Source organism: Arvicola amphibius, chromosome 12 (genome assembly GCF_903992535.2).
Source record: "Arvicola amphibius chromosome 12, mArvAmp1.2, whole genome shotgun sequence".
NCBI classification, from domain to species: domain Eukaryota; kingdom Metazoa; phylum Chordata; class Mammalia; order Rodentia; family Cricetidae; genus Arvicola; species Arvicola amphibius.
Genome location: NC_052058.2, coordinates 376,863 through 402,412, shown reverse-complemented (window position 1 = coordinate 402,412; position 25,550 = coordinate 376,863).

The window sequence follows — 25,550 nt, the reverse complement described above, 5'->3', positions numbered from 1 at the left end:
AAGGAGAGAGAGCGCACAACACTGGGGCTTTTGAAACATCAAAGTCCACTTCCAGGGACACACTTCCTCCCACAAGGCCACACCTACTCCAACAAGGTCATACCTCCAAATCCTTATAATCCTTTCAAACAGTTCCACTCCTTCGTGACCAAGAACTCAAATATGTGAGCCTGTGGGGACCATTCTCATTTAAGCCACCACAAATGCCTAAAGTAAGCAGTACAGATACTGCTGCTTGCCTGGTCTCAGCTGACAGAAAGCTAGTGCTTTCTGGATAGAGTACTTAGGTTTCAGGGAGCCTTAATTTTTCCTCACTGGCTCCACCATGTGATTAGGAATAAATATCATGAGCATATGCTGCCCAAGGAATCATGGGAGAAACACGCTGAGGAGTTGATGGAGCATTTTTCTTCCTGTTTAATAGGCTAAAGGAAAGGTAAAGTTCCTTTGTTGCCTCTCAGTGTCTTTGCCTAAAATTCCTTCTGTCTACAATCATGAAAGATGGACAGACATAATACTGAGGTGTTCAGACAGAAAATTAGGAAACACATGGGGGTCTTGTGACATTACTGAGCTACAGGATTCAATTGCTAGGATCTGTCTTGCTACCTGAGACAAAACATTTTCAATATTTAGACCACTTGTAGTTTGGTTTTCTGTTACTTGAATCTCAAAATATCCACTAGATTCAGTCAGTGAGAGTGGACTCTCACTGGATTATGCAAACAGAAAGAGAAGTCTGGCTGAGCAAAAAGGGATCAGGAGATTTGGGGTTCCTGTCAACTTTCAATCCTGGGTCATCTTGTATCTTCCTCTCAGAAGTTTCTTGTTCTAAGCCTTGTTAGTCACTTAACACAACTTTAATGAAAGAACTGGAGAGAACAACTTAAACGAGGTGAATTTTATTTTGCTTCTGGTTTCAGATGAGTTGGTCCATAGTTGGTTGGCCATGTATGCTTGGAAAAGACATCATGGCAGTGAAAGCATGTGGCATAGAAAGCTGTTCTCCTCATGGTATGCAAGAAGCAGAGCAGGAGACAGGAACTGAACCAGATATGGCCTTTGAAAACACACCTCCAGCTAGACTTCACATCCTGAAATTTTCAGAACTTCCCAAAACAGCATCATCAGCTGCAGACCACGCATTTAATATAAGAGCCCATGGGGAACTTTTCACATTCAAACATTGATCGTGCTTCATCAATAAATTTGGCTTAGTTACCCTCTTGCCAGGTGCCCCCTTTTATGTCTTCTGTTCCCACTTTCTACCAACCACTTACAGTTCAGATTTCCAAGAAAGAGAACTCTTTAGTCAGTTGGCTCCTAATAGAAGAATTTTTCATGCCCGCCCACCTCATGCATCCTGGGGACTAAATGTCTTTGAATAAGGAGGTTGGATAGAGTACATAACCAAACCTACTCAACCTCAGAAGCCATGGTCTGTAAAGGCTCTGTTAGAAGGAAACAATGCTGTTGGCAGAAACAAAAGACAGACCTGACGGTAGAACCTTTATAGGGGAGCAATGAAATAGCCATGCTAAACCAAGGTCTCTGAGATGTAAATACATTGCACACCCAAGAGTGAGATCCTAGCCAGAGTCTTTGCACATAGCCTCAGAAAATATCCCCAAATTAGGTCCACCCACCCATGCTCCCACACAGGAAGCAAACTGGTGCTGTCTAAAATATGCATACTACAGATGATTTTTCCACATGTGTGTCATGTGAAATGCTTTAAGAATTGTTTTAGTCATTATGAAACCTTTTGCATTGTGTCAGGATGTGTAAGTAGAGCCTCAGAACTGGAACTGGGGGGGGGGGGGCAGAATACCATCAATGCTGCAGTATAATGTTTCCTAAAATAAAGTTCTAAGAAAGCATATGGGAAAGCTAAGCACTTGGGAGGTCAAGGATGGAGGATTGATGGGAGTGCTGTGAAAGACAGATTTAGAATTCTTGGATCTAAAGTCAGGAATGAACTATTAAACATCTGAGAGCCTCATTTAGTACAATATGGATACTTGCAGTGATGCTCAGAGAGCAAGCCATAAATTAGTGTTGGAGAGATATTAGGCAGGCCTTACAATAATGGTACCCAGCCCTTGGTGTGACCCAAGACAGTGGGGTGTAATGAACCTGTGTGCCTTTGAATATCATTTTCTGGAAAACAGAGTGTGAGTGCTTAGATATGTCGCCTTCATGTGATTCATATGATACACAACTCCCAGAATTTAGTATGAGTTCTGTTTTTAGCCTTATGTTATTTAAATGGCATTGTTGGCCTTAAGATATGGAGATTAGGGGCTGGGAAGATACCTGTCTCAGTAAAGTGCTTACTACACAAACCTAAGAAAATGGGTTTGATCCTCAGCACCCATCCAGGCACAATGGCACCCCTGTAATCCCAGTGCTGAGATAGGCAGATCCCTGAAGTTTACTGGCCAGCCAGCTTAACTGTGTCCCAAAAATTAAGGTAAAGAGAAGTTAAGGAAGAGACCCAATATAGACTTCTGGCCTCCACATGAACCCGAATATATGTAGTACACACACACACACACACACACACACACCTAAAAACACAAAAAGATAGTAATATTATTTGCATAACCCTAGCCTACTCATTCCTCTATTAAAAGCAAAGTATTCCTTATGGTCACAGGAAGGGAGCTCGGGGCTTGAAACAGGAGGACTTGAGGTCCCATCCTCAAAATGGAGGAGCACATACCAAGATAATGAATGGGGTAGCGTAAAGGACCTGATAGCAGCCTTCAACTGACAGCCAGCAAGGAAGTGAGAATCTCAGTCCTACAATCACAAGAAACTGAATTCTGCTGACATGAGTTGGAACAGGGTCCATCCCTAAGCACTTCCAGAGAAGAGCCAACCTGGTCAGCATCTGTCTTCAGCTTTAATACTCTGAGCAAGGAACAGAGGCACATTCTTCCAGATTAAAAGCCTGACTAGCCTACAGAGCTTTGAATAAAATAAAATAAAATAGAATAGTAAATGTTCTTTTTAACCTGCTACACCTGTGGTGATTTCTTATGCAGCGCTGGGAGACAAACGTATAGTTCAGACTCAGGACTAGAAATCCATGTATTTTCATCATAAATGCACTTTGTTCCGTCCACATATATGTTTCTTCTTATTTCCCATTAGTTTAATTATAAATATTTCCAATCAAAATATGATTACTAGAAGCAATAAATAATTTGACTCTACGTTAATGTTGATAAAACATAAGAAAAATGGCTGGGCATGATGGTATATGATGTGGATTCCCCTCTTCTAGGGAAGTTTCTAGTGACTGAATTAGATGTTTCTGTGATGACTTTTCAAAATGCTCCCCCTTCCCTGTTCTTGTATCTCTCTAGTAAGGCTGTCCCTAACTTGGACTATTAACCACCTTACTTCAAGTCCCCAACATAGTGCCTGCAGTGATTGGCTCAGAAACACACAGCCTGGCTACATAGATGAATGGAGTAGGAAGAATAGATGTATGGATGACCTACCACTGGTTCAACATATTGAAGATAACTGAGAAAAGGTATAAACGAATCTCAAACAAAGGAAGTAGGGAGATTATTCATTAGAACCATTGCTGCTCCCAACATCCACCTTTAATATGTCTGCATTTGTCTGCATACCAACCTTTGAACCAGGCTGGCCTTGAATTCATAGATCTGCTTGCTTCTGAGTACGGGGTAAAAGTGTGTGCCACCACTGTTTGGCTACAAGCATCGTTCTTAACTTTCATGTTGATTTTTTGTTACTGGTACATCCTGAATTATTTAAATGTAAAACTCCTGTCATTACTGGCTTTAGCAGTGCTCCTAAGTCCCAACATCTCCTCTGTCTAGACCTTTCACTTTCTGTGTAAAACAATTTTTCCTAGTCTTACTGTTAGTATTAAGAAGTACATTGTGGGCTAGGACATTGGATCAGCCAATAAAATGCTTGCCAAGAATAAAGACCTGAATTCAATCCCCAGAACCCAAATAAAGAAAAACAAGACTGGTAGCACATGCCTGTAATCCTAGCACAGGAGATGTAGAGACAGGAGGATCTCTGGGGCTCAAGTCACGAAGTCCTAAGTCCCAGTGAAAAAACTGTGCCTCAGAAAACAAGGTGGAGGACTCTTGAGGAATGACCTTTAGCTTCTAACACATATGAACATTTATCTACACAAATATATGCACATGCAAACACATACACAACAGTACTTTGTCTAGGAATGTAACTCTAATAAAGGATCATGAAAGAACTAAAATAAAAAATGAACACCAGGAAAAAGTAATTTAGTCAGTAAGTGACCAATGAAATTGGAAGATGGTTCTCAAAAGAAGATATTCAAATGGCCAATTATACAAAAAAAATGTTGACCATCTTTAGCCACCAGGGAAACACAAATCCAAACCACACTGGAATTTCTACTCATCTGTCAGAATGGTTGTCTCTTAGAGAAAAAAATACTGATAAGGATGTGGGAGAAAGAACTGTTATTTACTATAGGTAGAATTGTAAATTAGTCACACTAGTCAAGATATGGAGTCAGACTAGATCCCTTTCATTAGATGGTTAAAAATTTTATATATATATATATATATATATATATATATTGAAAAATTGTATATATACAATGAAATATTATTCAACCATAAAGAACAGAAAATTATGTTATTTTCAGAGAAAAAGATAGAACTAATCACCATCTGAATTACCTTGGCTCAGAAAGCTAAGTAATACATGTTCTTTTCTTGTTGTAGACTCCTTGGAGGTGGAAATGATATGAAAGTAGAGGTTATTAGAAAAGAATATTCAGAGAGAAGGCAGATAAGAGCTAAAAGTTGGTGTGTATATGAAGATGATCAAAATATGGTATATGCATGTATGAAATGCCACAATAAATCCTGTTATTTGATATAATTAATATACACCAATAACAAATAAAAATATTTTGTCACTACAAGAATTTTCAGTTGAGTCTCATCAGTATATGAATGTATTTGTTCCTCCTAGCATTCAGATTATAACATACAGGAAATCACATTATATGCTTGTAAAATTAATTTTAAAACTCATGTTTGAAACTAAATACTGTGACAACCTATTATTTTTTGTGTGTATATATTTAAATATGTATAGACTAAGATCTTTTAAAACCACTTGACTAGAAAAAGAAAAAAGAAAATTGGTTCCCCCACCATGTGAAATCATCAAGGATACCTGGTCAAGTTGACATGATTTGACTCAGAACAACCTCTGTTCCTTTAGTCACCTAGAGAGAACAGTCCTATGAGAACAGCCCCACACTCCAGGTGTCTAGAGAGGCTGTTTTGTTTGGTCTGGGTTTGTGACAGTATCTTACTATGTATTCCAGGCTGACCTCCCACTCTCTGAACTCTTGACTTAGCCTCCCAAGCGCAGGAGTCTCAGATGTGAGCCACCACACCCAACTTTATTTAGCTCCATGGAATCATTCTGTTATTTAAGTTATTCTTTTATAATACCTATTTTGACATCAACAGATTTCCTTTAAAAAGAAAAGACAGGCAATGGAAATATAGAGAATCCCTTTGGAAGGTAAGCCTATGTTGACAGAGGTTTCTATCCCACCAGGTCCCATAGTCATTCAGTCCCAAAAAAGGCACACCGAGGTCTACAATAATAAACTTGTTGACCTATTAGCTCAGGCTTCTTATTAATTAATTCTTACATCTTAACCCATCATTCTTGTCTGTGTTAGTCACGTGACTTGGTACCTTTCATTAGCAAAACATTCTCATCTGCGTCCTCTACGTCTGGGTGTTGAGTGCAGATTCACTCTTTCCTCTTCCCAGAATTCTTCTGTTCTCATTGCCCCACCTCTACTTCCTGCCTGGTTGCCCTGCCTATACTTCCTGCTTGGCTACTGGCCAATCAATATTTTATTAAACAACTACAAGAAACAAATCTTTACAGGGTAAAAATCATTGTCCCACAGCATGCCTAGATCACATGCATTTTTTGGACGAAGTAGCTTAGAACACAGTTTATAGGTTTTTCAGGGACTAGTATTGTCTTCAAGGAAGAAAAGATTTGTTACTCGGAGCTATTAGGATCTGATTTCCCTGTGCCTCAGTTTTCCAACCTGCAGAATGGAGGTAACGATGATATTGCCTTCATAGACTTTTATGCACAGCACATTCCATTATTCATTGTTCTGCTGCCTCTCCTGGCCTGGGGCTCAGGTCTCACTGGAAGTTGAAAGTTGATATGGGAGTTCCCTCTGTATGCTTAAATATGATTGGTTAATTAATAAAGAAACTGCTTTGGGCCTATAGCAGAGCTATAGGGGAACAGAGCCAGGCTGGGAAAACTAAACTGAATGCTGGGAGAAAGGAGGTGGAGTCAGAGAGAAACCATGTAGCCCCACCAGAGCCAGATAGAACTTTAGCCAGGAAGCCACAGCCACATGATGATACACAGATTACTATAAATGGGTTAAATTAAGGTGTAAGAGTTAGCCAATAAGAAGCTAGAGCTAATAGGCCAAGCAGTGATTTAAATAATATAGTTTCTGTGTGGTTATTTTGGTTCTGGGCAGCCAGGACGTACAAGCGGCCTCCTACTACAGAAAATGGTCAGTCTTTCTGGACAGGATGACAAACCCAGGTCTGAAAATTCGGATGACATGTTTATTTTTACCCATCATGTATTTAAAGTATGTAGCTTTCATTTAGACAAACAGTCCAGAAAAATCCTGTATTGTTTAGAGAATTTTTCATTATTTCTAGATATTTAACATGTGCCTGGTGATTGTTTCAGCATCTGGTATCTGAGAAAGCTGAAGCACATAAATTACTAGTCTGCATTCTCCAGGCTCCCATCATATAATCTCAGACCTTGGAGGAAGTGTCACACTGTGTCTCTTCAGTCTTGTGGGAAGGATTTAACAAGCAGGTTAGTATGTAAGGGCAACTGCTCTTATTTCAGAATAATATGACAACTCAGTATCTAAATGACTCTTCTGTGTCTAATAAAGCCAGAGTGAGATATTTTCCATGCCGTTGTTCAATTTTCTTTTTAGAACTCATGTAATCAGTTCCTGTTTAAGCTGTCAGCAGAGGAGTTTTATCCTTCTGATTGTCAGGAAAGGAAACACTTGCAATCCAACATCTTAAACTTTGTCTGGGCTCCCAAAAAGTGTAGAGTTATTTTATCACCATGTGCCTGCTTCAATCCATTAAGTCTCCATTGCCTTCTGTTTCTGCATCCTCCCATGAAGGCTGCAGATCACAGTTAGTTATCTTGTCTTTCACTGTGTTTTATGTGAGCCCTTCTAGAGCAGGAAGAAGGACAACCTTCAAACTGTAAATGAAAGAAAAAAACATTTTATTTAATTCAACAATACCAGTGAATAGCACAAGTACTGTATCACTCTTACAAACAAATATGAGTAGGTTTCTGTGCAGATAATTTCTGTTCAAATGAGTTGCAGAAAAGCAAAAACTGGACAGATTTTGTGTAGACACATATGACATCTGCATTAGAGAGGGAAGATGACTAACCCCAAAGCCTGAAGGGTGGCTTGAATACCAGTATCCTTTGACCAATTTTATGTCCTGAGCAAGTTACTTGTCTTCTTGTTGCTTCAAATGCATCATCTCAAAATTATAGACAAAAACCATAGAAGTTAATGCACTTTTAAGATTCATGGCATTCCTAGGGATATTTAACTCTCGGTAACTACTAGTTTTTACTCTTTCAACTCCTCTTTTCTCACTTACCATTGAAAGATCTTGGCCTGATTAATAGTCTCATACTAGAGTTTTATATGCTGTAAGGTAAGAATGAAACCAAAATTTGAATGGGAAAAAAATCCCTTAATTTTACTTTCTACAGAGATTTCTTTACTCTGATTATAGTTATCTAGATCATATGACAATGTTTTTATGGGTTTTTTGTTATATTTTGAGACAAAGGGTCACTGCATCACCCAAACTGGCCTCTAACTTGGGTTTTCCTCCCTCTGTCTCTTGAGAACCTCTATACCTGACTACATTGTTGGGGAGTAATCTTTTTGTACATTGTGAAGAAGTGTTGCTCTCATTGGTTTAATAAAGACTAAATGGTCAATGGTTTAGACAGAAAGAGGTTAGGCAGGACTTTCAGACAAAGAGAGAGCTCTGAGATGAAGAAGGGTGGCGTCTGAGGAGAAGCAAGATGAGAAGAAAGGTACCAAGCCATATAGCAAGATATAGATAAAACATGGGTTAATTTTAGATGTAAGAGCTACTTAGTAACCTGCCTAAACTATTGGCCAATCATTTATAATTAGTACTAAGTCTCCGTGTGGTTATTTAGGAGCTGGTTGGTAGGAGAGAAAATTCTGCCTACATTACATGGTAATCTTTAACAGTTGCATCTGGTCAGGGTAATGCACCTGTGATTGTGGAAGTGGCTCAAGGCTGGGTAAACCATGGAGTCAGAAAAGGGAGGACACACATCCCTTGTCCCTGACCAAGAAATGCAAAGAACTGTGTAGAAAAAGGAAATTTCTCTTTGTTTCCAATCAACCACTACATTAGAGTTCCTCTTCAATCCAGTGAGTGAAGCTGTCCATGGCATCCAGCATTCCCCACACATGTGATTCCAGAGAAGGTGGCAATAGCAAGATACCAATCTGTAAAGATGACTCCAATATGTGACCACTCTCCACCCAGACGCCAAGGGATGCAATCATGATCCTGGAAAAGGACAAGCAAAGGAACCTCTGCCAGCTTGGAAGTCTAACCTCAGCCTTCAGTCATTGCTCACCCTTGGCTCTCCCCCATCTTCAGCAGCAACAGCTCAAGACAACACCACCACCCTCTTTTGGCTCAAAATCATCGGCAGTCAGATGTCATGGTGAAAAACAGGCAGGCATGTGGCTTATCAGGATCCAGACACTGAGCTTGATTAATCATCTACATAGAGCTCTTATTTACTATACTATGCAATAGAAAACATGGAATGTATAGAAGTCAAATTTGTGAAAGTTATTTTAATTTTTAGTTTAAATTTCACTTTATTGCATCATTATTTAGAGGAGTCACCATCAATTATATGTTAACCATATTTTTAAAACATCTATACCATGTGTGTTTAAAAATTTATTTAAAATTAAATGGAGAGAAATCCTCAAAACCTCAACCCTACACAAAGAACTAGAAATAGCTGTGAAAAGCTCGGAATGGAAAGGTGGACTTCCCCAGGGAAGAACATATTAACTGATGGTCAAGTGCCAAATGGTAAACCCTGAAAACATACATGCAGGCAGCATTGTATAGACTAAACAGGTTATGTTCAGGAATATATATGTGTGTGCATATATACGCATATGTGTGTACTTATGTTCATGTAATAACGATTAGTTAAAAAACAAGAGAGAGAGAGAGGCCATGAATTTGAAGGAGAGCAGGGAGGGTTGTTGTTGTATGGGAGCGTTTGGAGGGAAGAAAGGGAAGGGAGAGATGTTGTAATTAAATTATAATATCAAAAATGTTTTTAAAAAGGAAAAATATTTATTTAAGAAATTTAAAGCTTTTTAATCCAGGATTTTGGATGGAACTGGGAGATGATAAGGTCTAGATGGTGCACCATCAGAGGCTGCACGTTCCAATACCGTGTCACCAGCCACACCCTGCTTTGAAGCACTTGAAATATGCCTAGGGCTGCTGCGGTGCCGTGTTCTTAATTAACTTTAAAAACTGAAGCAATAGTTGAGCATCATGGTACACACTGCAATTCTAGCACTTGGGATGCTGAAGGAGAAAAACGATGAGGTGAAGACCAGTATGAGACTACATAATGAGCACCTGTCTCCGTAACAACAGCAATAAAATGAGTAAATACTGAAGCGGTGTACATTCTTCTAATGATCTTGATTCTTTTGGCAGGACATGTATCTTGCTTAACACTTGTCACATATGGTGGTCTGTTTTGTTCATGGTGTGTGTGTGTGTGTGTGTGTGTGCTCACGCATGTATATAGGTTTGTAGGCACATGCTATCTTCAGTGTTGCATGTACATCATTGATTTAGTTCATGTCTACATACCAACTGACTTAAATTCTTTCTTTACTGTATAACATTATATTGTTTTGTAATATGCTAGTCTGATATTAAAAGCTACAGTGACAACTATACAAATAATAGTAACTGGTAATCAGAAGAATGGAAAAACATTATTTTAATCTCAACATAATTATTTTTAGCTTAAAAATAAATATGGACACGTTTTAAAATCTGAAGCCAAAGTGCATGATTGATGCAGAACTGTATAGCTAGCTCTAGCTGATAATGCTATGATAGCCTGATTGTTAATTTGCATACTTTATCTTTTCAGGCATGAAGATCTGAATTTAATCCCCCAAACCCATGTAAAAAAATAAAATCAAGCACAATAGGATGGCAAATCTTGTAATTTCAGCTCTGAGGTAGTAAAGACAGGCAGGTCCCTGGGATCCCTGATCAGTTCCTACTGTACCTGGAGAGACCCAGGGCAACAAGAGACCCTGTCTCGTAAAACAGAACGGATGACAGCTGTGAAAAGAAAGCCAAGTTTGTCCTTTCTTCCACATGCACACAGTCCACGCTCACAGAAGTGAAAAAGAAAGAAAGAAAAAGAAAAAGGCAAGAAGGATCAGAGGCATGCTGTAAATTCCACAATGAATGACTGCTGTAATCTGCTGGAAGTAGGATAAAATGAGACAGGTAATTGTGTGTGTTTTGTTCAACAATAGTAAAATGTAGTTTATTAAGGGGCATTTTCAGCAAAGGCACAGTAAATTTCATAAACTTCTCTCAGTATTCAAAGAAGAAATGATGAAATTTTTATTAAAATTGGATATCTAAGGAAAATGTAAAAACTTAATTTTTAAAGATATTTTTATAGGCATGTTTTGCCCAATTTATATATGCATACCATATTCATGTGTGGTGCCCACAGAAATCAGAAAAAGGCATCAGATCCCCTGGAAATGGAGTTACAGATGGTTGTAAACCACTATGTGGATTCTGGGAACCAAATCTGGGTCCTCCACAAGAGCAACAAGTACCACAATAACTCTTTTTTAATGTATGAATTTTAACAAGAATCAAGCTTGTCTCTTTGTCCAGATGTTAAAGTGCTTTACTTCACACATGTACATATAAAATACATACACATTTTTATAAGGCAAGATGAATGCTAAAAGTAATAAAACAGTAGACAGCAGGGTGTGGGGAATTGGTTCAGTGGTGAAGCATTTGACTAGCAAGCATGCAAGGCTCTGGGTTGGTCCTCAGCTTCCGGGGGAAAAAAAAAAAAAGAAAAAGAAAAAAAATGTAGACAGCTCCTGAGGAATGACCTCTGAGGTCCTCTAGTTTCTATGTGCATGTCTACACATTTACACATGTACCAGTATGCATGAACACACACACACACACACACACAATGATACCTGTATGCTCAAAAAAAAAAAAAAAAAAAGAATGTAAGAGCTGAACAATAATAAAGATCCATTGATTCAAATTCTGAAAAATGCCAACATCCCTCCCCCACCCCGTGGGTTTTGGTTTTCTGTTTTGTTTTGTATTTTTGCTTAAATTTAAATAAGTCAGAAGACATAAAACACATTGTTCAATAAGTACTTTAGATAAGTTTCAATCCAAAGAATGTTTAATTTACAGAAAGCATTGTTTATTCACTATCAAATTCATGCCACAGCTATTATAAATATTCTACATCTGTCAGAGAAGAATTTTGGAGAGATACTAAAAATTAATTTCTAACCCAGCAAACACTTTTCCAACTAAGTTCAGTCAAAATTTAGATTTATTGCAATTTTCAAAGGCAGACTAGTGTTTCCTTTACTTCTTTGTTTCACTCTATGATACATTTTAAAAATATTTATGCTGTTTGTTGAAGCAGACTCCATGAAGTGTGCCCTGGATACTGTTGTTAAATCATTCATTGCATACATGCAAAAGCAATGAGTCATTTGAGGGTTATGGATCTGTTGAAAGAAGTAGAAGACAATGAATTTAATAGCTTCAAGACTTCTTTGCCAATGTTCTTCTATTGAGTCATGAAAGGGCTTTACAAAGATTTATTGCCTGTTTATTCTAATACAAGATTCTTCTTATAAAGATAAGATTGTTGGATATTTGAAAATAAGATAAAAGACCAAAAACAGGCAGTATGATTTACATTTTCACTTGTAATATCATATTATGTCTAAATGAACCAAATTTAGAACTCTAAGGAATTGAAAGCTTACCTTTCATTTTTAGCTAATTAAATTTGAGGTTTTTAATTGAAATAGATGTTTCATAATATAATCAATAAAATCACTTTTGCCATTTTATATGAGTCTACATGCATAGCACTTTTGTAATTGATACCATAATGTAAATTGCATTAAAAATAACTAGAAAAATGTGAAGATATTGGCAGTTGAGAAGGAGCTGCTTTCCTATCAATCAATCAATCGATCGATCAATCAATCAAACTTTAAGTTCAATATTAACTTAGTATAAATGTTATTAATTTGTTTAACTTAGACAGACATAGTTTTGAAACTAGTAGTTTTTTTTTTTCCAAAATGATTACTGGTAAAATGACAGAGTCAGGTGTGGGGGCCACACATTTTTTCTCCCAGCTTTCAGGAGGTTGAGAGAGGAAGATTGGAAGTTCAGGGCCATGCTCAGCTACAGAACAAACTTGAGGTCAGCATGGTCTACATGAAATCCACTCTTTTAAAAAATCATGAAGGGTTAAGAGAGAGAAACCAAGTCTAGGTGAAATTATTAAAGTAATTTTAGCTAATCGAGAATGTTCGGGATATCCATATATATGAATTTTTCACTGTAAATTTATAAGATCATATGAATTAACTCAACTATTTTCCATCTAGAACTGAGTATGGGGCTGGAGAGATGGCTCAAGGTTAAGAATACTTGTTGTACTGGGCCTGTTCATGCCTTTAATCCCAGCACTCAGAAGACAGGCAGGCAGATTTTTGTGATCCAAGTACTTGGGAGGCTGAGGCAGGCAGATCTCTGAGTTTAAGGCCAGCCTGATCTACATAGTGAGTTTTAGGATAGCCAGGGCTACCCAGAGAAACCCTATCTTGAAAAACAACAACAAAATAAAACAAAAACCCAAAACAACCAAAACCAAAACAAAACAATAGCAAAAAATGCCAGGTAATGGTAGTGCAAAGTTTTAATTCCAGCTCTGAGCAGGCAGAGACAGATAGATCTCTGTGAGTTCAAACCAGCCTGGTCTACAGAGCTAGTTCCAGGACAGCCAAGGCTACACGAAGACATGCTGTCTTGAAAAGTCAAAAACCAAAACCAAACACAACAAAAAGAATGCTTGTTCCATAATCATGAGGCCCCACGTTCAGCTCCTACCACCTACATAACAACTCTGGCATCCTGCAAATACTTATAACTCTAGCTAGGAGGCATAGGAAACACTTTCTGGCCTTTGTGTGCACACAAGCATGAGCATAGGAACACACACACACACACACACATACATACACACACACAATTTTTAAAAAATAATATATCATGCATATCTGGTATATAAGTATATAAAGTGTACATAGCATGAAGAAGAAAATCTAAAAATAATTAATATTTTTATATTCAACACACTCTAAAAGGAATATTTTTGAGTGCATTGTGTTTTATAAAGTAAATAGCTAAAATTAATTTGCCTGGTCCTTTTGCTTTTTTAATGTAATTAATAAAAAATTTTAAGTTGAAAGAAACATTTTCTTCAGTCATGTAGTCACCAGTAAGTTGTCCATGTTCCTGTAAACAGTCCTTTTATTCATCCTATAAGCAGCCCTAATGAAACTCAATGGAAAAAATAGTAAAGTAAATTTAAAAGACATGAAAAATAGAAGAAGGACTAGCCTGGAAGAGGGAGGTTGTGATTATTCTGCCACAAATAAGGCTGCACTTCTGGGTTCTAGAGCCATACACATGCAGGCAAGCCCTTAGGCAGAAGTGCCTGAATTGTTAAAGTACCTCATGTGACCCATGTGTGTGCATGCATGGTTACATCCATGTATGACTCAGCTAAGCCCTTACGCACATGCATGAGCCCTGTCATCTGTATATGACAGAGCCACATCAACCCCTCTGTGTGCATGTGCTAGGCAGCTTTTAGAAAGCTGGATGTGCCATCTTTCTCTCTGCACACCGATTCCCCAGGCCTGTACATGCCCCCTCTAATAAACTCTTAATCGGGTTTGTTGCATGTTTTGTGGTTTCTTCTCACTCACGCCAGGTAATTTCAGAGGTCAGCTGTGGTAAAAGAGAAAGTAATAAGAGAAATATGATCAAAATGCATTATATACATGTATGAAAATGTTATACTGCAACCCATTATGCATAATTGATATAAATAAAAATAAAAGACAAAAAAATCAAATATATATATACATATATATATATATATATATATATATATATATATGAGTTGAAATGAATTTCTATCAGGGCACTAGACTAGAAGAGTGGAAACTATCTAGGGCTGCTGCCTGGAGAGACACCACTAGATACCCAACTAGAGTAAGAACTCTTTTTCCTCATGGGTATTCAGGCTTCATTGTTTGTTGCTGGCCTTTGTCTTCCTGGTCCTTCCTCTTTTAACTTTGAAAGAAAATGGGAGGAAGTTCACTTCTGGAAGCTTTAAGCAGATTTCCTCTAGATGCCTAGCTGGCCAGAGTCTGCTTAGAGAGGCCAGATGTGAGGAGATTGAACAGTCTTTCATAAGTGTAGGCTGCATGCTTTTGTCTTTGGGGTTACTAGGGGCTCTGAGCAAAGAAGGGAAGAAGCTGATTTTCTGGGATTATGAAAAGCTAGGATTTGGGACATCAGAAACTTCACCTAAGAAAGTAAAAGATTGTTTTAGTAAAAGAAAATGTGAAGTTAGATGAAGTGATTAAGGATAGAGTTTTAAGTTTCATATCTTTCAAAAGAAAGATGGTTGGCCTTCCTGTTTTGTGTTTCCTCACACAATGATGTGTCAGAGTAACTGCAGGAGAACACCCTGCACAGCAGGGGCTTCCTCTCGGCCCCCAGATTAGGCACAAACCACCCCCAAACACCTTTTTTCACATAGAGATCCTTTATTATGTGGAAAAGAAAAATTAAAGAGGCTGCTTTCTGACTCAGACAGAAAAACAGCAGCAAATGACCTTGCAGGTGAGGTCTGTGTTAGAATGGGCTAGGATGTGGTGATATATTTTGATTGTGCATGTTAATTAGGTGAACCAAAGAGGGTTTTTGATTGCTGGACTTTAATACTTTGCTAGCTGGACCTTGGTAGTCAGTCTTAGGAGCAGGAAGTGGCCAAATAAGGGAATAAACCCAGGGGGCTAGTTTCAGGAATGTAATATTACAGTTTTTAGGCAGACAGAGGGAACTGGGGAGAAGAGCAAGGCCTTCCAGAGCCACAAGCTAGTGTCCCTTCAGTGACCTGATAATTTATGCTTATATTTAACATATTTTATTTTAAAATATAAATTATATATTTATATATAAATATATGCATATAATTTGATATATTACATGGGGGTATCAGCATAAATAATCAGACTGTCACTTTGTCTTGCTGACTGTGGTCTAGAAAGGTTACTTTAATTTGGAGAGGTGGAGTCCTATGGGGAGCTAACCCATTTACACAGTAGCAGAATGTGGGACCCAGACATAGAAACTGGGAGGGAATAAACCTTCATGCAGCAAGCTTACCGATAGTGCCTTCATGTTGGGTCTTCCTTACAAGTAGCTCTGTGGCCTGGGGCCTGGTTCCACGGAGGCAGTTAGCATCATTTATTAGATAGAATTGTAAAATGAGGTCATTTCCATAGAGGGATTTCTTGTCTAATCAACAGAGTGCAAACTATAAGAAATTAAATACAAATAATTATTTGTCTACTTTGAATTTTGTTTCTGTCTTTTCTTAACAACAAACAGAACCTTTCACTTCTATTTTAGAAGTCAATGGATCTACAGACATATAGAGAGATCTTACTAATAAAGTCTTGACAATTCCAGATTTTTTCTGTAATGGCCTGCATTTCCTCAGTTTTATTTTCATTTCATTTGTTTTATTTTCATTTTATTTAATTTCAGTATTATTCTCACCAAAATTCTTCTGTAAGACATCTTCCTGCTGGGATCAGTAAAACTTAGGACTATAAGACCCAGCCATGACAAGATCAATAGAGGCCTGAGTTCCAGTAAAGACCACAAACTTAGACTACCCAGGCACCACCCAGGGACAGACCATCCAAAAGAAATTCCTAATGTTCAAACCTTTATAGATAGGATCACCTGCCAGCACACACCCATTGCTTTTCACCAGGACACCCCTAGACAAATGTCAGCCAATCAGGGGTCCTAAACCTTAAAAATCCCTCATCCCCACCTTTGCTACTATAAAAACCCAACACTGAGCTCAGGGCTCTCCGATCACTCCAATACGTTGAACACATGGAGAGAACAAGTTTGCAAACTTGTGTAAGAATAAAGGCTCTTTGCTTTTACATATAGGACTCGGTCTCCTGGTTGGTTTTGGGGAGACTCCGTGATCTGGGCATAACAAGGAAGTAAACACAAGTCTGGGCAAGAAGTGGGAGATCTGCAGTTGGTCCTCAGTCTTTCTAATTATAACATGGATTTTTGCTTGCTTGCATTATCCATCCTATTGTTTAAACATGTGTTATATCTCACATCTTCACAATGCTTACCAAAAATGTTTTATCAAAAATAGGAAGCTTTTGAAAAAGAAATGCACAAACCACAGAGGTCCAGCAGAGCTCCTAAAAGCACTCCAAAGGAGTGTGTAAGTGTGTGAAGTGTGACAGGCATTTTGAGAGGGGTGAATAGACAAAACAGAAAGGAAAGAATGACCTGCCTTATAGCAGACATTGAACAAGATGTCCCAAGCACAGTCATGACTATTCACCAGTGACTTCACCAAATAAATGTACTGAGGTTTAAGTACTTTTTAACTTTCCGAAATCTCCATGGGTTATTATAAACACTACCGAACAAATTATCTGTGAGGAAATTGCTTGAAACATTTAAAAACACCCCTTCTTTTTTTTATTTGAAATAGTTATAGGTTCAAGCTGATATGAAATTACAAAACCAAAAACATTTTTAGGAATAAATTGCACCTGGACATAACAGGATGACCAAAGTGCTGACCAGAAGGTAAATTAGGGGACTTCTAGTATGCAATGTGGGTAGATAAGATATCCTAAAATATTCAGTTATGAATATATATATCTATATGTGGACTATATATACAAAAGATAATATATATATGTATGTGCAGTGTACACACACACAAGTTAAAAATAAAAGGACTGGTTGAAAGGCTACTTTGGAACAGTCAATCTACCACCCTCTCCTTCCTTCCATTCTTGGGTTGCAGCTTCTGCTAACTGAAGCAAGGTGACCAATGGTGTTAAGAAAAATCCTAAGATGAGCTGCTCTGCAGGCACAAAGTAATCCAATCAGGTTAAATCAAACCAAATTAAAATGCCCATGTTTTATTAAATGTAGCACTCTCGGCTGGCCGAGAGCATAGCAGGGGAGACAGAGAACTGGGGAGCACATGCAAAACTTGGGACCACGTGTTCCTTCCCTGGGCACCCATTTAAATACCCTATGGGAGTGGCATACTGGGATTTGGAGTCCAGACCAAAGCAACTCGCAGGCCAGGGAGCTGAGATGGATGCCAGGGGCTGGGGTGATGCTCCCAACTTATCATTACATTCCAGACTCTTTGGATATAGGGGTGACAGGGAGTTGAGGTGATAATTATGACCAACATTTTAGGCTCTCTCAAGTCTGGCTACTTCCTGTGGGCATGGGAGAGGGAAGAGCTGAAAGTTGGCCCTAAAAAGTTCTATTGCTACATCAGAATCAGGTCTGGTAAAATCCAGGGTTCCCAATTCTTTTAATTGTTTTACTGCTACACTAACCCCAGCCAATTTCAAGCATGCTTTACAGGTCACTCCTGCTGCCTAAGCCATGACCAACCTACAAAGCACTCCCAGGACAACACCAAAAGCACCTGTACAAGTTCCTGGGTTCACCATTGGTACCAGCTTCTTCTAGATCAAGGACACTTGCCAACTCTTCTGGATCAAGGACACACCTGCCAACTAAAATCTCATTTCATCTGCTACTGTGTCCCATCCCATGGCCTCATTTCATAAGGCCAATAATAACAATACTTTTTTCTCCTAGCCACCTGCCTTCGCATCTCCCTCAAAAAGCAGCTGCCTAAGGACTACAGAAAACCGGAGGCCACCCCAACCACACCTTTCACTGAGCATGAGTGGGCCACAGGGTATTTAAGTGAGAGCCCAGAGGAGGAACACATGGTCCTGGGTTTTGCATGTGCTCCCCAGTTCTCTGTCTCCCCTGCCATGCTCTTGGCCACCCATCCACCCGAGAGTGCTGCATTTAATAAAACATGGGCATTTCAATTTGTTTTGATTTGACCTGATTGGATTTCTTTGTGCCAGTGAAGCAGCTCATCTTAGGACTTTTTCCCTAACAAAGGGTTTAGGTACTAAAGTCTCTGGATGGCCACATTCCTATCCTTGTTTAGGAAGTGTTCCTGATCTGAACCTAGCTGAACCTAACCCAGGCCTTACCAACCTCCCTTTAGTCCCGCCTGTAGTAGGATGAAATAAATACTCCAGCATATGTTCTGGGATCTCTGGAACAAGCACAAAAAGACAGAAAGCTACTGAGCTGGGGAAATGGTTTGTTTAGTGAAGTGCTTGAAATACAGGTAGAGTGACTTGTGCTCTATCCCCAGAATTCATCCCCAAAACAAACAAACTAAACAAAGCAAAGCAACTAATTGTGGTGGTGTACTTTTGTGATCTCAGTACTAGTAAAACAGAGATAAGATGAATCCTGAGTCTCACTGCCTAAACAAACAGGCTAAACGAGAAACCTGATCTTAAAAAAAAAAAAAGTAGATGGTGCTTGAGAAATTCTACCCAAGGCTGAGCTCTGGTCTACACACGCCTGCATAGCGTACTCATACTCAAGTAGAGAAAGAAGAGAGTGCAAGAGAACACGACTGATGGCAGGGGATATCCGAACATAAATCACACTCAAACTTTGACTCACAGATTCCTGTCAGATCTTTAGAATCACAATAACTGTTAGATATGAACACCAAAGGACCATCAGACATAAGAAAGCTTCTGTCTTGAAATATAAATACAAAAACAAAGGAGTTCTTTTAAAAAAAAGCAACTTGAAGAAAATATAGACCATACAGGAAGGCAAAGAAAAGGTTTTTGAAGAACTATGTTCATCCATATACTTAGAGAGATAAATATTGTGTCCTTCAGGAGAACACAGCCCACAAAAATCATGAGCTCATAGTGGCTCATAGAGACTAAAGTGGTAATAAAGGAGTCTGTATGGGTCTACACTCACTGGGGTTTTTGTAGGAGTTGGGGTATCTCTGACTCCTTTGCCTGCTCTTAGGACCCCTTCCCTCTTACTGGATTGCATCATCCAGCCTTGATATGATGCATTCTACTTAGCATTATTGTATCTTTTCATTCTGTGTTCAGCTGATATCTCTAGGAGGCTAGCTCTTTTCTGAAGGTAAATAAAGGAGCAGTGGATCTGGGAGAGAGGGAAGGTGGGAGGGGGAGTGAAGAGAGGGGAGGCTATGATAGGTACGTATTGAATTAGGGAAGACTAAGTAAAAATTTAAAGAAAGATACTGTGTCTTTAAAATAAAGGGAAAAAAGCCAAAATAAAGACAAAGAAAAGAAAAAAAATAATTTTCAGAAAATGAAATAAGAAGCACTCTAGAATAATGACAAAAAACTTTATGATAGAAGTTAAAAGCATGACAAAGTTGCCAAAAATATGCAGAATAGAGTAAATATGAAAAACACAATATTGAAAAGACAGCTGTGAGAACTAATTAAGCATTCAGACAAGTAATTCAAGCTATGATTTCCCTAAAAGGCCTTATGGAGAGCCCAGCTATACAGAAGATCTCACCCACACAAGACACATCAAAACACTAAACAGCAACAAAAATATCCTACAAGCTTCCAGAGAAAGGAGAAGTGTAATATCCAAAGGTGTTCTAGACTGCTAAATACAGCAACATTAGGACCCAGGAAGATCCTAAAGCAATACTATCAGAATTATAAAGATAATCGAATTCCAGTCAAGAATTATTAACTGTTAGTAGACGAAAAGCATTTTCAAATAGATATGCTATTAAAATGATTGCCTGTGGTTTAGGGTTTCTCAGAGAACTGGTGGAGGTTGTGCTCCTTACAGGTAAAATGAGCTATTAAAGAGAAGGTGAGGAGCAGGAAATTCAACCCAGGAGAGCAGAATGTAGCATCCTAGATGGAGTTGAAGGAACCCATAGTAAGATTTACATCAGACTCAGATGAAAGTACAGCCTGGGACAGATCTGAAGTCTAAAACACTTAATTGTTAGGGTAACTATTGTGTCTAGATGTCTTGAGACTTCATCTCTTTGAGAGAAGCAGTGATAAGTTCACAACAATCAGAGTACATGTAAACTCAATTTTTCCAGGAAAAATTGGATAAATCCATCACTCATAAATGCAAATGTGTACAGATTAAAATAAATTTTAAAATAATAAATAAATAAATAGATGATAGGTAGGTAGAGATAGAGAGAGACAGACAGGCAGACAGACAGACAGACAGACAGATAGATAGATACATAGATACATAGATAGATACATAGATAGATAGATACATAGATAGATGGATAGATACATAGATAGATAGATACATAGATAGATAGATACATAGATAGATGGATAGATAGATACATAGATACATAGATAGATGGATAGATAGATAGATAGATACATAGATACATAGATAGATGGATACATAGATAGATGGATAGATAGATACATAGATAGATGGATAGATAGATACATAGATAGATACATAGATAGATACATAGATAGATGGATACATAGATACATAGATAGATAGATACATAGATAGATGGATAGATAGATAGATACATAGATAGATACATAGATAGATGGATAGATAGATAGATACATAGATAGATGGATAGATAGATACATAGATAGATACATAGATAGATGGATAGATAGATAGATAGATACATAGATACATAATACATAGATAGATGGATAGATAGATAGATGGATACATAGATAGATGGATAGATAGATAAGATAGATACATAGATAGATAGATGGATACATAGATAGATAGATACATAGATAGATAGATACATAGATAGATACATAGATAGATGGATACATAGATAGATAGATACATAGATAGATGGATACATAGATAGATGCATAGATAGATGGATACATAGATAGATGGATACATAGATAGATGGATAGATAGTTTTAAAAGCCCCAGGGGCTGGAGAAGTGGCTTAGCAGTTAAGAGCAATGCTGCAGCTCAAAATCTTGAACCATGAGTCATAAAATCTGGAGTTATTGCAGAAACCAGGAAAGTTTTGCCTGGAGAGAAGGGAGCAATACAGACGGGAATAAAAGGTTGCAAGTGACCTGAAAGGGAAAATGGGGGAAAATCGGAGCTCTAACTAGGGAGGGGGAGCAAATAAATACTGAAGGAGAGAGAAAGGTAAAGTAAGTAAGGACATCTGACAAATCATACTAAGAATACATATAATACATGCCTGTATACAAATATGCACATATAATTTAAATGAAAAATTTCCATCAGAGTTGACAATGCTCTCTCAAAGAGCCAAAGACCACCTAACAGAAACCCAAATAAGAGGCATGAGAAACCCTCTTTTGAGTTGTTAGTTGGGGTTATTCAAGAGAGTCTCGAAACAGAATAGGCTATTGCTAGTGTTATTGCCCTTAGTTGTCCCCCAGAGGTGGAAGGTAAGCTCCTGCCTTAAAGACACCATGCACTTCATATACAGATCCAGAAGCTTCAGGATGAATCTGATCTGAAAATCTCCTCCCAGAGGACTAGCTTTCATGGTACCCTAAGGAGCCATGCAAGTTTATAAAGGAGAAAAACAACTAACAGTGATAAACAGCTAATAAAGTCTGTAAATCACAATGATCAGCATGGCATGATAACCCTAAGGGTGTAGTAGTAGTGGCATGCATACTTTTATGGCAACCAAAAGCTCTCTAATTTAAATAAAACACTCTCAACAAGAGGGAAAACATGACTGTATTGAAAACCTAACAAACTGCGTAGGTCTAGTGAAGTCAAGGATCTTGGAGGAGAATTTGCAAATGCCAGTTTACTAAACCAACATAATCCCTAACTACATTATAAATATTTGTCTTTATACTCACAGATAAGTGTAGTTCTCACTCCTCAACAAACAAACTTCTTTTTGAAATAGATGTAGATTAGTAATGAAAACTATAAACAATTGAAATGAAGAATTGTAGAGCCCAATTCCAATGAACATATCTACGATATAACTCCTGCAACTAAGGCTCGGGAATTACTGTGGAAGAAGGGGCAGAAAGATTGTGAAAGCCAGAAGAACATGGAGTTTGCTGAGAGAGTCTGTCTCCTGTAAGTGTCAAACGTTACACCCATGAAATCTCACCAACTAAGCATGGCCTAAATAAGGATGTCACCAATACACAGGCCAACATGGATAGGGGAAAGACCTCAAGGCCTCAACCCTACACAAAGAACTATAGGCAACTAAGGAATGCTGAGAGCAGGAAAAAAAATCTTCCCCAGGGAAGAGCCCACCAATTGGTTACTCAGTACCAAAATGATCAGCCCTGAAAACATACACAAACAAGTAATTTATATGTGTTAAGTATTATTCCTTAGCCAATAAACCTCTCCATCGATGCAATAATCCCAATAAGACCAAATTAGAAGATTTCCAGGTTTAATGGGTGCCAGCACTCCCTGGTGCCCCCTGAAAACACAGAACATTCTCGGGGGGGGGGGGCAGTTTAAATAGCCTGTGGGAGTGGTTGTGACCTTCCCTGGGGAAGGGTCACCATTTGGCAGGCTTTCTTGGAGATGAAGTTTGGACTGAGGCAACTCCCAGGGAGGGAGCTTATGCCAGGAGGTTATGCCCCAGCCAAACAATATGGACTGAGCAGGTTGTATTTATATAGCTAGGGATACACACATACAAACATGAGCACACACACACATACATAGATGTAACAACAATGAAAGGAAAAGAGATCATGAATTTGAAAGAGACCAATGCGGGGGGAGGGATACAACAGAGAATTTGGAGGCAGAAAAGTGAAGAAGAAAATTACTTAATTATATTAATTTCCAAAAAAATTAATTTAAAAATGAACACTTGCTGATTTTACAGAAGACCAGGTTTGATTCCCCAGCACCTATGTGGTAGCTCATAGCCATGGGTAACTCAAGTTCTAGAAGACCTGATTCACTCTTCTAGCATCTACTCATGCACGACACACACACATGGTACACATAGAAATATGTAGGCAAACACACAAGTACAATAAAAATAAAAAAATCTTAAAAAACACCCCAAAACAAAACTCCACCAAACTTAACCTATGGCTGTTTCCAGATAATATTTTCTTTTAAAAGCCAAGAAAAAGGAAAAAATTGAAAAGTCACTTGGCTGACCTACTACTAAGTGAATGATATGTTACAGGTCAACATTATGATATAACTATGAAAAATGGACTACTTGTTATATTTCCTGAAATTAATCTTGTAGGCCATGAAGAGTGAACTGAACAAACACAGGAGAGAGAGTAAAAGCCATAGCTTATTTGTCAACCAAGGAAATTTATGAATAATGATTAAAAAGAAAAATCAGTAAATGTAGACATGTTATCTAGGAATATGGAGAGAAATGCCCAAAGAATTGGAAAAAGAGAGAAACATGGCTCATATGAAGAAGGAGAATGAGGTGAAAGTTTCTTTTTCCTTTTCTGTTTTTATTTCTATTTCTTCTTTATAATAAGTCCTACAAAACAGAAGTCTCATATTCTCTTTCCTTAAAGACTCTCCTTCCTCCAATGCAGCTGCTTGGCAGCCTCCTTTACTGAACCTAACCCAAAAGCCATAGCTGCCTCTCTTCCTCTTCTCCTTCTCCCTCCCTACAACAGCAGCCTAGTCTTACAGCTTACTTGTCCTGCTGCATATGTGCAATTTGACTGGTCTATTTCTACTTTTACATATGTCGGCTTATACACAAAGATAAATTAGAAGATAATTTCTCTATTCTGTCTGAACTCTGAGGATGGAGTGAGGAAGGGACTGCATTAGTTTGGTTTCTGCTGATACGATAAACACATCAACACTAAAGCAACTTGGGGAGACAAGGGTGTATCTCATCATACAGCTTCTAATCCATTGTAAAGGGAGTCAGGGAAATAATTCAAGGACTGAAACCTGGAAGCAAGAACTGAAGCAGAGACTGTGGAGAAACACTGGTCACAGTTTGTTCATTCATATGGCTTGCTCAGTCTGCTTTTTATATATCCCAGGGTGCCCACCTGCCCAAGGGTGACACTGCCCACAGTGGGCTGAGCTTTCTCACATCAATAATTAGTCAGGGAAATGCCTCCATAGACTTGCCCCCAGGCTAACCTGGTGGAGGCCTCTCTGAATTTTCTCTTCCCAAATGACTGTGTTTTGTGTCAAGTTGACAAAAACAAAACAAAACTAAACCAATGTAACAAACTGGCCCAACGGTTAGTTCTAAAGAGACACTTGTGCCTCTTAATCCGACTATCAGACTATTGAAACAATAAATTACAAAGAAACGGGAATTCCAGGAATCTCACTCTGGAAGAAGAAAAATTGTCAGCCAAAAGGGGAACTTGTCTCCTGGAAAGAAATTTCATGCAGTTCTAACAACTTGCCAGCCAACCTTACAAGAAACCTGGATAACAGTGGGCAGGACCACATTTTGACAAGGATTATTTAGATATGCATATCCTTGGCCTTTTATTTAATTATGTAATTATAAACTTTACTATAAATATAAAATATTCAAAATTTTGAGGTAAGTTGATTATAAAATTTATATGAAAATGTGGAAGTTCAATAATAGTCAAGGTTTTTTTTTTCAAAAATATGAGGTATGAAGAGCTGCCTTTACCATCTATGATCTATTACCTATCATGTATCTATAGCACTAATTCTAACTGTTCTTAATAATCAAACCCAGAGTCAGGTACAGGGTTAATGCTGAAGAATCAGAGAAGCAGAGTGGCCAGTCACTAGAGAGACCTTTTACCTCTACCAATGCTCAGACCAAAGGGGCGATCTGTTGCATGATTATTAAAAACCCAGAGATAGATATTGGGGTTCAACCCGAAGACCAGAAAAGAAAAACAGCCACCCACTGGCTCTTACCTCGATCTCAGTCCTAAAATGGTGATCCTGCCTCCAGGAAACCTCATAATGAGATTGAGACTGAGAACTATCTCCTCCTGTCTTATAATTCTCTCTAGTTCT